The sequence below is a fragment of the Chiloscyllium punctatum genome, chromosome 49 (assembly GCF_047496795.1).
Source record: "Chiloscyllium punctatum isolate Juve2018m chromosome 49, sChiPun1.3, whole genome shotgun sequence".
Lineage (NCBI taxonomy): Eukaryota > Metazoa > Chordata > Chondrichthyes > Orectolobiformes > Hemiscylliidae > Chiloscyllium > Chiloscyllium punctatum.
Window position 1 is genome coordinate 45,856,254 of NC_092787.1, and position 12,297 is coordinate 45,868,550.

At 43.1% G+C, this 12,297-nt stretch overlaps 1 protein-coding gene across 9 annotated transcripts in view; it reads left to right on the forward strand.

Moving 5' to 3' along the window:
- pnpla7b (patatin-like phospholipase domain containing 7b) overlaps positions 1 to 12,297 on the forward strand; it is a 340,731-nt gene that overhangs the window by 286,468 nt on the left and 41,966 nt on the right. The gene's annotated exons all lie outside the window — the stretch shown is intronic.

Consider the following 12,297-nt stretch of genomic DNA (forward strand, 5'->3'; position numbering starts at 1 on the left):
CTTAAATAAAACGTACTGGCAGAGAGCCTTCTCACTCGCACTGCCAGGTGACTACTCCAACTTCCCAGCAATGACAGTAATACTGTAAACGTCTGGTACTTCAGTTATATAATTTTTGCTGATTCATCGAGTCTGCTGGCTCGTGAGGTGCCAGTTAAAACAAAGTTTGCTGTACTTTCTTCTACCTTCCAGAGAAGAGAATCAAACAGTGTTACTAATGTCTTTAAAATAAACTTCCAAGCTCTGCCTCCAATCCAGCTGGTTCTCTGGGATTTCCGATTATCTCGTGAGCATAGTTTTATTGTAATCTCTCGCTTGAGCCTTGTGAATTTTCAATTCTTCACTGAGATAATTGTCCGATTTTGATTTCCACCATAGCTAAAATATTAAAAGAAAGTTCCATAGCACTCAGTGATGTTGATATTTTCAACTGTTGGTTAATCCATCAAAGGAAAGGTTGTGTTGAGTCAGAATTTTATCTGCATCACCTTTCCTTGACCCTCTACTGTTAGCCAGCATCTCGGTTTTTTTTTTTGGCAGATGTTTGTCAGTCGAAAAGTGAATTGAAAGCCCAGGACACACAATAATGAACATCTGGTGCTTCTGGTTGTTATGCCTGTGAGAATTCACTTTGCTTTGGTCATTTGCTTTGAATGTGAGGAAGCAAATGGACTGGAAGTTATTGCTTTCTGCTGACTCTTTGAGAGTGCAGTAGAAGTTTTGAATCATTTAAATGGTTACCATTTTGCAGCTAACCTGGTTCTTCGCTCAGAACCAGACCTTCTGGCAATTGTAATTCTACGCGTAGTTCTCCTGCAGACCTCTCTGTATACAGCCTCCTGGAGTGTTAATGTGAACCTCAATGTACTTTCACCTTTCAGACTGGTGTTTTCCCATCTGGTCTCAATGTTATTGAGTTCAGTAATTTCAATCTGTAATCTCTGCCTTGATTGTTTTGCTTTCTTTGTCAGTTTTGAACTTGGAGAAAGTGAGGACTGCAGATGCTGGAGATCAGAGCCCTGTTCCTAATGAAGGGTTTTGCTCTCCTGCTCCTTGGATGCTGCCTGACCTGCTGTGCTTTTCCGGCACCACACACTCGACTCAGTTTTAAACTTGTTATCCTCATTTTCTTACTGTTGGTTGTAAATTATTCCCATTGTTCATACTTCCTCAGGACACACCTTTTTTTTCTTATTGCACTGCACATCCAACTCTTTTGTCAGTTGATGTCCCCTGTCTTTCACTGTATTGTAGACATTTCCTTTTGTGCTTTTCCCACTCTGTAAATTCAACATCTGTTAATTTCCCAACAGTTTCCATTTGAAATGTTAACTCTCTTTCTCTCTGCATTGGTGTTGCCTGACCTGCTGAGTTTCTCTAGCATTTTCAGTTTTAACTTGGCTTAATTTGAATGTGGCTTCATCACATTCCCTCTCAATTTTTCGAACATGTTTGTTATATCAATGCAAGTTGCCAATCTGAGGCTATGTACTGCGTTAAAGAAAGCACCTCTGAGAATGACTCACCCATCATATCTTCATATTCCTCTGTGTTCTGTGAAGTGTTCAATTGTAGTGACGGGAGAAGAGCAGTGAATAAACTAACCTTAACATGTACAATCAACAGGGCAACATTAATGCCAAGTCCACAGTGTAGCTCTAATGTTTTAGCTAGTGTTGCTACACAAAGTACCATGGAGCAACTAAGTAAAAATGTCTTTGTAAAAACTAATTAAAACAGAAAGCAACTACCTTGAATACAGTTTATGATGAGGAATTCCCCATTGTAGACATTTTAAATTATTTCATTGAGGTATTGCCTCGTGAGCACAGATGTGAAACAGCAATTATTGTTGATGTTTATTTTATAGGTTGTTTAAAGTGCCTTCTATTTCCCTTCTCTCCTATAATATTAATATAGAGTAATGAAGGGTCACATTGTAGAGGCCAAGAATTCTTGCTAGATGAGTTGCCAGTTTAGATCAAGCTTAATTTAGGAAGGTGCAATGATTTGAATAGAGAAACAGCAACTATCTGGCATTCTCAGTTTATGACCTCGTCTCCTTATCTTGATGTTTTATGCAGAATCATTTATCTACACTCCCAGGTTTTTGGCTGTTCTTACTTCATTTGTTTTATTACCTTCCAAGGACTTGGTGTCCTCCTTACTTCATCAAGCAAAATGAACTATCCTGTACTTTGCAATATTGACATTCTTTAGCCATTTAAACTCATCAGCACAGCACATGTATTTTTATAATGATTACCCAAAATGGCAAAGTAATTTGCAATCAACAGGCAGACAGTAATTACCTTTCACAAGTAAATCGGACTAACCGACAAGAGCCTGCAGTCACACTGCTGTAGGTAGACTAAAGTGGTTGCTGGGAAGAGATAAAGGTGTCGAATGAACAGGGCAGAAGCTCAATTTCTACATGAGTACTGGTTGAACATTTTGGAACTTTTAAATTGTTTCTCTGGGGAAATGCATGAACATAGATCAACTTAGTTTAGAAGCAACATGTCCAGCTTCCTGTGGTGCAAGCAGTTTGTCAGGAAATTGTATTTCATTCTCACTTTTGAGCCATACTCTGATAAATAGTGTTTCTTTTCCCTCCTCACGACCTAGGGTGACTTATGAAACTACAAATGGTTATTCCAGGGGCTTTTGCTACTGCAGCATCTGCTTAGTGGAGTCTGCTTTGTTTGCAATCATCTCCCTTCTTCATTTCTCTGCCAGGGTTGTTGATTCTTGACATACTTCTGAATCCTCTGAGGTTTAACCTGCCTGGCTCCCATGTAGGCCAGGCTTGGGTGTATGTGTGGGCTGCTCCCATGAGGGGTGCAAAGGCAGCTGAACTGGTCTTGGACCTAAATATCATTCACCTACACACACGCACTTCCTAAATGGGGTCCAGGATGTCTTTTCCTGAACGGGGTGCTGGGATGTCACTTGCAATTACAAATTTGAGTTGACTTATTGACTTGATAGGCAGATGAACATTATTCCAGCATAAATAGGATGTGAAATGCCCATCATAGCGCAAATAAATTGTCGGAATTGACGTACTGCTCTTCATTGCTGAGGTGGCCCTGAGGTAAGCCTTCTCTCAGAAATGCAGAGCTCACTTGTTCATTGTAAAAGATGACCTGGTGCAGCAAACTGTGTAAGATCACCACTCCCCAGAAAATCCAGCCCTTTCTTTCGGACCAACCTCCACAGTAAGGCTAAACACCATATTAAATTTATGGGTAGTATAGTATGGGGAGCCATCAGCCATCCCCTGAGTTGGCGTGAGACACTGTTGTCCTGCTCTGATGGTCCCCATTCTCCATGGATTTAGTTGAAAAGTTCAGACCAGATTGAATTGTGTACCATAGAGTCATATAGCACAGAAACAAACCCTTCATCCCAATCAGTCCATGCCAAACATAATCCCGAACTAAATTTTAACCCCACTTGCCTGCTCCTGGTCTAAATCTTTCCTATTCATATATTTATCTAAATGTCTTTTTAATGTTGTAATTGTTCCCACATCCACCAATTCCTCAGGAAATGTTGTAATTGTTCCCACACGCTGACCACCCTTTGTATAAAAAAAAATTCCCCAATGTCTTTGTAAGTCTTTTTCTGCTCACCTGAAAAATATGCTCCCGAGTTTTGAAATCCCCACCCTGAGAAAAGACCCCCACCATTAACCCTATCTATACCCTTCATAATTTTATAATCGTCTATAAGGTCACCTCTCAACCTCCCGGTAATCCAAGATGGAGGACCGGAAAAAATTGTGACCAAGAGCTGCTCCTTTTTTTTTGAGGTGTTTTAGGTGCTGGGGGTGAGTTCCTTGAATTCCAGGAGCAGTAATTACTGTTTTATATGATGTTGCATTGTTTTGGAACGTTTGGGAGGATGGGGAGAAAGATCAAAACAATGGCACTTTAAAAAGGAGGAAGACAGACAAAGGCAGTGACCAGAGAAAGAAACTGACAGACAGCAGTGAATCTGCACAGTTACTGCCTTTGCTGTTTGAGTTCAAGTATGTCTGGCCATCTGAGTGTGTCTAGGAAAAATTAACAAACAACGAAATTCACAGCTGACCTTGGAGGAATCTGTGTGAGAGAGCTCACAGCACAGGAGCAGATAAGTGCATAGTCTTTAAGTATAACTTTGGTCTAAATCTACAACAGTGCATAGAGTGGGTTCTTCCTTGATTATATGTTTTATTGAGATCTTTCTCTTGATTAAATTTTAAAAATATAAAGCATATGTACTAAGTTAGCCTGGAGCAGTGTTCTTAGAGCTGTAAGACTGGGCTATTTTCTGGGTTTGTAGATTGTGAAGGAGCAAAGATGCCCTTCAGTGGAGTGATGTGCTGTTCCTGTCAGATGTGGGAAGTAAGGGAGAGTTTCCTTGGTACTGATTATTACGTCTGCAGGAAGTGTCTTCGGTTGCAAATCTTGCCATATTGCATGGATCAATTGGAGCGGCAGTTAGAGGCAGCAAGGAATATACAGAAGCTAGGGGGTCTGATGGATGGCAGATATAGGAAGGGAGAAATGCCACAGATACAGTCAAATAGATGGGTTACCTCCAGGAAAGATAGGAGAGGGGAGGCAGGTAGTGCAGGAGTCTCCTGTAGCCATCAATATCTCAAAGAATTATGCTGTTTTGGAAAATGTAGGTAGTGATGGACTCTCAGGGGAATGTAGTGTGTGCAGCCAAGTTTCTGGTACTGAGAATGGCTCTAATGTATTGAGGGGTATGTCAGGTTCCAAGCGAACAGATGTTTCTGTGACCAGCAGCGAGAAGTCAGAATGGTGTGTTGCGTCCCTGGTGCCAGGATCAAGAATATGTCGGAGAGAGTGCAGAATATTCTCAAAGTGGAGAGGGACCAGCAGGAGGTCCTACTGACATAGGAAGGAAAAAGGGAGACTCTGAAGGGAGAATATAGAAAGTTAGGCAGGAATTTAAAAAGGAGGTCCTCGAGGGTAGTAATATCTGGATTACTCCTGGTGCTACAAGCTAGAGAGGGTAGGAATAGGAAGATAGAGCAGTTGAATGCATGGCTGAAGAGCTGGTACAGGAAAGAAGGGTTCAAATGTTTTGGATCACTGGAATCTCATCTGGGGTAGAAGTGACCTGTATAGGAAGGAGAGATTACATCTGAATTGGAAGGAGTCTAATATACTGATAGGAAGCTAGATAGAGCTGCTCAGGAGTATTTAAATTAGTAAGGGGATGGATCCCGGGGAAATAGCGAGGAAAGCCATCAATCTGAGAACGGAACAGTCAGGGCAGGGAAGCAGAGAACAAGATAGGACTGGTAAATTAAACAGCATTTATTTCAATGCATTAGGCTTAACAGGGAAGGCAGATGAACTCACAGCATGGTTAGAAACATGGGACTGGAATATCATAGCAGTTATGGAGACATGGCTCAGGGATAGACAGAACTGGCAGTTTAATGTTCCAGGATACAAATGCTATAGGAAGGAAAGAAAGGGGGAGCTGGTGTTTTTGATAAGGGATAGCATTACGGCTGTACTCGGAAGATATTCCTGGGAATGCATTCAGAGAAGCTATTTGGGTGGAACTGAGAAACAAGAAAAGGATGATCACCTTAGTGGGATTGTATTATAAACCTTCTCCCCTTCCCCCCCCCCCCCCCCCCCCGCAATAGTCAGTGGGAAATTGAGAAACAAATTTGTAAGGTGATCTCTTTCCAAATATAGACAGGGACTACCACAGTGTTAAGGGTTTAGATGGAGAGGAATTTGTGAACTGTGTCCAAAATATTTTTGTGTTAGTCTGTGGATGTACCTACTAGACCAGGTGCAAATCTTGACCTACTCTTGGGAAATAAGGCAAGGCAGGTGACTGAGGTGTCAGTGGGGGAGCACTTTGCGGCCAGCTACCATAATTCTATTAAAATAGTGATGGAAAAGGATGGACCGGATTTAAAAGTTGAAGTTCTAAGTCGGAGGAAGGCTAATTTTGACAGTATTAGCCAAGAAATTTCAAAAGCTGATTGGGGGTAGATGTTCGCAGGTAAATGGGAATCCTTCAAAAATGAGATAACGAGAGACCAGAGACAGTATATTCCTGTCGGGGTGAAAGGAAAGGCTGGTAGATGCAGGGAATGTTGGATGACTAGAGTAATTGAGGTTTTGGTTAGAAAAAGAAAGAAGCATATGTCAGGTACAGACAGCAGAGGTTGAGTGAATCCTCGGAAGAGTACAAAGGCAGTAGGGGTATACTTAAGAGGGAAATCAGGAGAGCAAAAAGGGGACATGAAATAGCTTTGGCAAATAGGGTTAAGGAGAATCCAAAGGGATTCTACAAATACATTAAGGACAAAAGTGTAACCATGGAGAGAATACAGCCCCTCAAAGATCAACAAGGCAGCCAATGTGTGGAACCACAGAAGATGGGGCAGATGACACCAAAATTGGAGGTCTAGTGGACAGTGAGAAAGGTTACCTCAGAATACAACGGGGTCTGGAACAGATGGGCCAGTGGGCTGAGGAGTGGCAGATGGAGTTTAATTTAGGTAAATGTGAAGTGCTGGATTATGGAAAGGCAAATCAGAGCAGGACTTATACACTTAATGGTAAGGTCCTGGAGAGTGTCTGAACAAGAAGGAATGCAGATTCATAGTTCCTTGAAAGTAGAGTTGCAGGTAGGTAGGATAGTGAAGGTCGTGTTTGGTATACTTTCCTTTATTGGTCAGAGCATTGTGTATAGGAGTTGAGAGGTCATCTTTCAGCTGTACAGGACAGTGGTTTAGTCGCTTTTGAAATATTACGTGCAATCCTGTCTCACTCCTATCGGAAAGATGTTGTGAAACTTGAAAGAGTTCAGAAAAGGTTTACAAGGATGTTGCCAGGGTTGGAGGATTTGAGCAATAGGGAGAGGCTGAACAGGCCAGGGCTGGAGCGTCGGAGGCTGAGGGGTGACCTTATAGAGGTTTATAAAATCATGAGGGAGATGGACAGGGTAAATAGACAGGGTATTTTCCCTGGGGTGGGTGAGTCCAAAACTAGAGCACGTAGGTTTGTTATGACATGGGGTAAACCCTCCTGCTTAATTTAAAATCGGCAAAACAGAAAAGATTTATACTGTGCAGTAATCTGTAAACATCGAGTGACCAAGAACTGTTTAAAGTAAAAATTAACAATTTTATTCTCTGCTATACTGTAAGAAATAATTAACTAGCCACTATTTACAATTTCTTTCTCTAACCTATCTTTTAGCTTCCCTTCTATAATACTGGTCCCATAAAACTCCAATTAAAATTTACAAAACAACGCTTCTTATCTCAAAACCAGGCAGCTATAGGTTATTGTTTTCGGATCTTCCTGTTTCTTCTTTACTCCTTGTTAGGAATTTCTGCGTTACAGGTTACTGATCGAAAGGGACTTTTAAGAGAGATATTTTTTCAAGCCGTCTCTTACATGCTAGCATGCGGCAGATCTCCTTCCAACTGTTCAATTTTCCCCGGTCTTATACTCCAGAGCATCGGATTGTGTCATTGGCTTTTAAGATTGTCAATATACTCAATTCAAGCTTGAGTTTGATATGTTTTGGGTATAATTTAAACTGATTGGCCAAATTCGAAATTATTTTTATCTCCAAGCAATGAACTAATTGAGTGGTTTGACCCAGGGTTACATTGTTACCATTTTTGAGTACACTTGGTGCTGGGTCCAGTAGTTCTGCTGCTTTTAACTCTCTTAAAGGTATACCCACATCTTCATAGCAGGTTTAGGGTGAGAGGGGAAAAATTTATAAGGGACGTAAGGGGCAACCTTTTCACGGAGAATGTGGCACGTGTATGGAATGAGCAGCCAGAGGAAGTGGTGGTGGCTGGTATAGTTGCAACATTTAAAAGACACATGGATGAGTTTATGAATAGGAAGGGGTTAGAGGAATATGAGGCAAATGGGCAGCACGATGGTTCAGTGGTTAGCACTGCTGCCTCACAGCGTCAGGGACCCAGGTTTGATTCCAGCCTCGGGTGACCGTCTGTGTGGAGTTTGCACATTCTCCCTGTGTCTTTGTAGGTTTCTCTCTGTTTCCTCCCACAGTCCAAAGATGTGTTAGGTGAATTGGCCGTGCTGAATTGCCCATAGTGTTCAGGGATATGTAGTTTAGGTGCATTAGTCAGGGGAATCTGTAGTAGGGGAAATGGGTCTGGTTGGGATACTCTTTGGCTGATTGACCTGGGCTTGCTGGGCCAAGTACCTTTTTTCAGCACTGTAGGGATTCTATTTATCTATCTTCTATCTATTAGGTTGAGATATCTGACCGGCGTGGATGAGTTGGACCGAAGGGTGTGTCTCCATGCTGCACATCTCTATGACTCCTAAGCTCCAGTGAGAAAAGTCCCAGACTATCCAGCCTTTCTTTACAACGAAGCCTTCCATAACTAGCAACATCCTGATAAATCTTTTCTGAAGCCTCTCTAGCCTAATGATAATCTTCCTATAACTGGGCGACCAGAACTGGATCCAGTATTCCAGAAGAGGCCTCACCAGTATAAAAGTGAATTGTTGAAGCTTCAGGCCAGGTGGTAGCTGCAAGATTGTTAACATTTTAATTCATTACAACAAAAGACTTTAATTTGCTTCTACATTGGAGAAATAACTGCTGGAATCTGTACTGAAAACAACAAATGCTGGAGATCGCAGCGAGTCAGACAGCATCCATGCAGAGAGAACAAACTAACGTTTCAAGTCTAGATGACTCTTCAGAGCTGAAGTGAAGTGTGGAGGGGGCAGCATTTATGCTACAGTGGTGAGGGGGGGGGGGGAAGCAGAGGGGTCATGGATGTAGAGTGCTGGGGGAGAAAGGGTTTTGATAGTTCAGATTAAATGATTGGAATATGAGAATGGCAGAGCAATGGGGTGTCTAACTGTCAGACTTGAAAGAGAAAACAGACCCACTGGGGTGGGGGAAGGGGAGCGAGGACCTGGTGACAGAGAATTTAACAAGTAAAGCTGAAAGTAAGGGAAGGAATAGGAAGTGGTACACAATTTGAAGGTATTGAACTTAAAGTGCCGAGTCTGAAGGGGAGATGTTCCTCCAGTTTGCGCTGTGATTCACTGGAGCATTGTCAATAGCAAAGACAGATAAGTAGGCATACAAGCAGGACGCTGTGTTAAAATGACCAGCAACGGGATGGTTGAGATCACGCTTGCACATGGACCAGAGCTGTTCTGCAAAGCAAGTCACCCTGTCCGCGTTTGGTTTCTCCAATATATAAGCAACGCTGGGTGCAGTGAATACCACACACAAGATTGGAGGAGGTACAGGTGACATGCTGCTTCACCTGGAAAGACTGTTTAGGCCCTTGGAAGGTGGGCAGGGAGGAGGTGAAGGGGCAGGTTACAGGGGAAGGTGCTATAGGAAGGAACGTTGGTGTTGGTGGTCATGGATTAACTTGTGTGTCCCGACGGGAGTGATCCCTGTGAAATGGTGGCGGGGGAGTGAGAGCAAGCTGTGTTCGGTGGTAGTGTTCTGCTGGAGTTGTCTGAAATGATGGAGAATGATCCTTTGCGGAGGTTGGTAAAGTGAGGTCAAAGGGGAGCCGCTCACACTGTGAGTGAGGGGAAGAGGCAAGGGCAGAAGCACAGGTGATAGGTCGGATGCGGTTGAGGGCCCTGTCAACCACAGTGAGTGGGAAACCAAGGTCATGGAAGAAGTAAGCCATCTCAGCAGCATGAGTTTGGAAGGTTGCATCATTAGAGCAGATCTGACTTGGGAAAAGGAACTGGAAATTTGGGATGGGGTCCTTGCAGAACATGGGGTGTGAAGAGCTGTAGTGAAGGAAGCTATGGGAGTCAATGGCTTTGTAGTGGATAACAATGGACAGTTTATTCCCCAAAATATAGACAGAGGTCAAGGAAAGGAAGGGAAGTGCTGAAAATGGATGACGTGAAAATTATAGAGGTGAAAATTTGAGGCAAAATGAACAAATTTGTCAAGGTTCTGGCAGGAGCATGAAGCGGCACTGAAGTGGCCGTTGATGCATCGACAAAAGCGGGAAGGGGTCAGTGTAGGTCTGGAACAAGGATCGTTCCACATACCCCATAAAGAGGCAGGACATAACTGGGACCCATGTGGGTGCTCATAGCCACTCCTTTGACTTGGCAGGTGTGAGATGAATTAAAGGAGAAACTGTTCAGTGAAAGAACAAGTTCAGCCAGGCAGAGGAGAGCGGAGGTGGTTGGGGGTTGTTTAGGCGTCTGGTCGAGGAAGAAGCCGAGAGCTCTCAGACCGTCCTGTTGAGGATGGAGGTAAAGAGGGATTGGACATCCGTGGGGCCAGCGAACTGGACATTATCCATGTGGTGGAGGGTACCAGAGGAATCGCGGATGTAGGTGGGCAGGATCTGGATAAGTGGAGAGAGGATGGAGTCAAGGTAGGAGGAAATAAGCTCAGTGGGACAGGAACAAACTGATACAATGGGCCTAACAGAGCAGTCTAGTTTGTGGATTTTGGGAAGGAGGTGGAAGCGGCTGTCCGAGCTTGGGAGGCTATTAGGTTGGAAGCAGTGAGGGGGGGGAATGATCTCTAGAGGTAATGAGGTTGGTGATACCCCTAGCAACAATGGCTTGATGTTCAGATGTGGGGGTCGTGGTTTGGGGGAAGACATCTCCAAGAGCTGGTGTTGAGCCTCTGCAAGGTACAGATCAGTGCACCAGACTACATGGAACTGCCTTTGCCAGTCGATTTGATAACCAAGTTAGGGTTGAACCTGGGAGAGGGAAGTGCAGCAGCCTCGGGCAACTGTCTGTGTGGAGTTTGCACATTCTCCCCGTGTCTGCGTGGGTTTCCTCCCCCAATCCAAAAATGTACAGGTTAGATGAATTGGCCACACTAAATTGCCCATAGTGTTCAAGGATGTGTAGGCTAGGTGCATTAGTCAGAGGTAAATGTAGGATAATAGGGTAGGGGAATGGGTCTGGGTGGGTTACTCTTCGGAGAGTCAATGTGGACATGTTGGGCTGAAGGGTCTCTTTCCACACAGTAGGGTTTCAAAAAAAAATTTCAGAAAGAGACGGACTAGGTGAGGAGAGCAGAGAAACTGAGATAGCTGACTCGAGGATTGTAGTTTTCAATGAAGAGATCGAGGGCATGTAAGAGGCCGGGGTAGGGAGAATGAATACTGGAGGTGGGTGAAGGGATCAGTAGAATGGAGGGGCGTGGTGGGGGCAGAGGGGTTGGTGGCAGGGAAATGAGACCTGCCTGAAGAAATGGAGGCGGTGGAAAAACAGTTCAACGTTATGGTCAACCTGAAATTCATTGATTTGGGGTGTAAGGGTATGAAGTTGAGTCCATTGTATTTCTAGCATGGCTTTTGCAAACTCAATATATATTAAAATTTTCTGTCTTCGATGAAACAATTTTTGAAGTGAAGTTACTACTGTAATGGAATTGTGAAAACCAAACTGTTGTGAGCATTAGTGAGGTGACGATGAACAGATACTTTGATTTTTCTTGTTCATGGTGTCAATGATAAATAGTAGGACGTTGGTGAGAATACACATTCACATGGTGCCATGGGATCTTCTACGTAACGTGAACATTTTGATTCAGAACCACCATCTCTGAAAGATGACACTGCCCTCAGTACAGCATTGGGGTGTCTGCCAGGTTTATGTGGTGGGGATTTCCGGAGTAGGCCTTTTACTGGTTTTAAATCAGAGTTGCTTCTTTAGCTATCTATGTATTTGCAATTTTTTCTTCTCTATCTTAGAATTCCAACTTTACTGACTGTGAATCTCTCACATTTTTAAACATGTTAGATAAATTGGTACTGGACAGACTCACTCGGTCTGGCAGCTTCTGCAGAGAGAGGAAAACAAAATTAATGTTTTGAGCCCAATATCCCCAGCTTCCAAACTATTTTGCTTCTATTATTTGCATAAATTAGTGTGTTTGTCCCTGATGGTGGATTTATCACAGTTACTGAATGCAAGACTGCTGGTTCTACCTATAATAGTAGTGTTCCTAAATGAGTGAATCTTGTTTAGCTGTACTTGACTCACTTCACACACAACTATATTATTGGTCAGTATGTAAGTTAACTTGCTGAGCTGAAAGGTTTGTTTTCAGATGTTTCGTCACCATACCAGGTAACATCATCAATGAGAGTCTCTAGTGAAGTTTCACCAGAAACACTCACTAATGATGTTACCTAGTATAGTGACAAAACATCTGAAAACAAACCTTCCAGCTCAGTGAGCTAACTTACATACTGATCATCAACCTGAGCTACAAATCTTCTCAAAA